The 3,909-nt window shown below is 34.9% G+C and overlaps 1 pseudogene; it reads right to left on the bottom strand.

The window, feature by feature from the left end:
• Window positions 1-3,575: 3,575 nt before the first annotated feature.
• LOC141662646 (small nucleolar RNA R71) lies at window positions 3,576-3,671 on the bottom strand (annotated as a pseudogene).
• Window positions 3,672-3,909: the final 238 nt, after the last annotated feature.

The following is a 3,909-nucleotide window of genomic DNA, read 5'->3' as shown; positions in this document are numbered from 1 at the left end:
TAGACTTAACTTCTGCGAAACCTAATCAATATTTCCCAAAAGTTGGGGGGCAAATGACAGGGATAAATAAATTATGATTGTATAATTAAATACTGCATTAATTGTACAAATTGTGGGCTGCTAGGCCCAATAAAAAGATATATGATACTCAGACCAGAAAGGTTAAGCCTGATGGACCAGATCAGGCCTGATGGAATAAAAAAGGCCCAAAAGCCCTGATTATTAATTAATTTCGTAATTAATTAATAAGGGACAAATCAGATGTTGAGAAGAGTCCCGATAAGGATATAAATCCTTGGAGATTAGCCTCAAGGGGACCTAAAAGGATAAGGAATCAGTTTCCTACTATCTAGGACTCCAAAGTCCATTCTAATTATGAGACTTGCCCACCAAGTCTCCTATACCAAGTCCAATTCAAGGACTCCCAATATCTATATAAGGGGTCTCACCCCCACCAATTAGAACTACGTTGTTTGGCTTGATTCTCTAATTCACGGAGATACGTAGGCATCTCGTAAAGGCAGATCGAGCCACGAAACACGAGAGCAGCCATTAAAGGCCTTGAGCTCCCGAATCTTAGTAATAAATACAGCAAGTAATAACCTTAGTTTTTTATCCATAACAATGGTGAACAAACGATACCGGGAAGGGGCTCATCGGAAAATCAAGTCAGACGGCGGTGTGAAATTTTAGCCGATCGTTCTGGCCAAAATATGTATTATTTGAATATTCTGATTGCATATTTAAGTTCCTGATGTTCAAACGAATGAACGCTGTTAATTTTATGAATTTCTGGGTAGTAATTTGCTTGCTGTTTAATTTTTGATTTCAGTTTAATTATTTTCAGAAATAATATTTCTTTTTATAATATTTTCATAAATTGATTTTTATTTACTTTAAAATTCAAAATTCATTATTTATTTTCCGAAAATTATTATTTTTTTAATTTAAAAATAAATCTTAATTATTTACTTAATTAATTTTACTTGATAATTAATTATTTAATTAGTCAATTAATTTAAATATTAATTGATTAATTAATTTAATTAGTTATTCATTAATTTTAATTGATTATTTAATTAGATTTAATTATTTATTTTGATTTAAAAATTCTGAAAAGTAGTTTTGAACTTTAAAATATTATTATTTTCAAGGCTCGATAATTATTATTAAATGATTTTAAAATTAGATTTGGGTGTTCAGACTCTATTAATTAATTATAAAATGATTCGGAGACCTGTTTTGATTCCGAAAATTTGTTCAAAACTTCGTATTAAATAGACCGTTCGTCCGTTTAATACGAAACGAACGCGCCTAGACTCAGAAAAATATTCTGCTTCCATTAAAAATACTTTCGAGACATAATATCTTTCGTTTCGAAAGGTCGCTTAATTTTGTAAACGCTTATGAGTCACATAATGTTAAGTGGCATTTATGTCCAGTTAGAATGCTCTATAAAAGCTCGAATTGGTGTTTTGTACTAAAGTTATTTGTGTTTTTGATGTGTTTTGCATTTCAGGAAAAAATAAAATAATCAGGAAATTTAGCACCATTTTGGAGCTAAATTGGTGTTAAGATGGTGCTTAGGAAGGAAGCTCGTAGATCGCCAGCTCAAACTATGCAAGAAAATAAAAATCAGTATTTTTTCTTGAAGGTGAGCGCGCCCGCGCTGTAGTAGCGCATGGCCGCGCCGAGTTGCAGATTTGTAGCGCGCCCGCGCGCTTCTGCGCCCGTGCTGGTGAAGCGCGCGCCCGCGCCTGGTCGGGATGCCAGAATTCTGTTTCTACTTGGATTTTGAGAGTTTGAAGCCCTGGTTGATTCTACAGCATATATAATAAAAACTTATAATCGCTTTTAATAAGAAGATGTTCCATAGCTTAAGGAGAAGGCGTAAGAAGACCATATAGCACAATTCAACCAAGGCGAAGAGGATCTAGTTTATTCTTGTGATTCTTTATTTTAAGTTGTAATCTTGGATGCTAGTTTTCTTATTTGTTGAACCTATACTCTTATTTTACGTACTTGGTTTATTATTTATTCAGTATAAAGACTACGTTTATTATACCATGCTTTCATCGGAACCCACATTGATGATGAGTCCGATTATGGGCTAATCATTATCTTGGGGTTCAAGAGGATTTACTTATATATTTCTTTAGCTAATTTATTCGATACCTTAGTGTGCGGTGATTATATGATATCCTAGTATTGATCGTGCTTATTCGTCTTATGAGCATCGCGAACTTATAAGATAGCGTTTAATCTCTAATAAAGCGAAAGTGAATTTAGGGGTTTAGACATTTCCATGCTAGCATAAGTTCATGTAATGTTATGCATGATTCGTAGGTAATTTTAACCATCTTACTTGCCCTATGCAATCATAATAGATAACTTATGAATTAAATCGTTATGTTGTCAAATTCTATGGACATATAGGGTCTCAATATAATTGGTGTCTATTCAGCATCTATCTCTTTTGTGGATGTCTGGTAGTAGGGTATTCGTACAACGAAAGTTGGCATTTACTAGTTTGGTGTTATCTTATTAGTATCATCACCATTGCATGCTAAGGTTAAGAATAAAGAGGCTACTGAATGAAGTAGTAAAGAAGTTAGAATCCCATGTTTGTGTCATATAGTAAAACAATCCTCTTAAATCTCTTAGTTAATATTCTTTATTATAATCTCTTAGTTAATCATAGTTATAAACAATCTCAATTTGTGATCATCTTAACATTGAATAATAACCATAACATTGTTGCATAAGTACATTCATTATAATTAATTAACCTAAACAGTATCAGTGGAAATGAACTAAAATTAATTCTATATTACTTACGATCGCGTATACTTGCATGAATTTTAGCGCATGTTTTCGTCCTAACATGTTTTTGTCGCCGTTGTCGGGGACTCGATGTTAATTTTTAGTTTATGTGTTTATCATCAGTGTTCGTTAAAGTTCGGTGACTCGGATATTGTTACTTACTTATATCCTTGTCCTATTTCAGGTACTCTAGCGAGCGTGTATGCATACGCGTTCTCGGTCTCGTAAGAGAACACTGGATAAAGCTGAGGAAGAAGTTGTAGTAGCTAAGGAAGTTTTCTAAGAAGTTCTTGTAGAGGAGAAAGTTGAAGAAGAAATCTTAGTTGAGAAAAAAGAAAAAGCTCTTGTTACAATGGGTGAACCAGAAGCGAATCCAAAGGCTTTGATGGACTATTCTCAACCAAAGATCAATGATAAGCAGTCTAGCATTGTCAGACCAGCCATCACGGCTAACACTTTTGAAATCAAGGCTTGCACGATTCAGATGATACATAATTCAGTTCAGTTTGGGGGTTCTCCTATAGAAGATCCTAACACGTACATCAAAGATTTTGTTGAGATCTGCGACACCTTCAAGTTCAATGAAGTTTTTGAAGATGCTATAAAGCTAAGGTTGTTCCCATTCTCTCTGAGGAATAAAGCTAAGAGCTGGTTACATTCTCTACCACCAGGCTCTATCACTAAATGGGAAGATTTGGCTCAGAAGTTCCTTACTAATTTCTTCCCTATGGCGAAGACAGTTGCAATCAGGAATGCTCATACTCAGTTTGTGCAGCAGACTAGGGAGTCTTCGGTGAGGCTTGGGAGCGATACAAGGAAATGCTTAGAAAGTTTCCTCATCATGGGATGCCTGAATGGATGATCATTAACTGCTTTTATAATGGTTTGGGTGCTACTTCGAGACCCATGCTTGATGCAGCATCAGAAGGAGCCTTGTGGGCTAAAAGCTACGATAAAGCTTATGAATTGATTGAACTGATGGCTGCTAATGAATACCAGAATCCTTCTCAGAGACTAACTCAAGGCAAGGTAGCAGAAATTCTGGAGGTAGATGCAGCTACTGCTATAGCTGCTCAGCTTAAGGTT

Source organism: Apium graveolens, chromosome 5 (genome assembly GCF_009905375.1).
Source record: "Apium graveolens cultivar Ventura chromosome 5, ASM990537v1, whole genome shotgun sequence".
NCBI lineage: Eukaryota > Viridiplantae > Streptophyta > Magnoliopsida > Apiales > Apiaceae > Apium > Apium graveolens.
The sequence above is the reverse complement of the archived record's forward strand: the minus strand, read 5'-3'. Positions and strand labels throughout refer to the sequence as shown.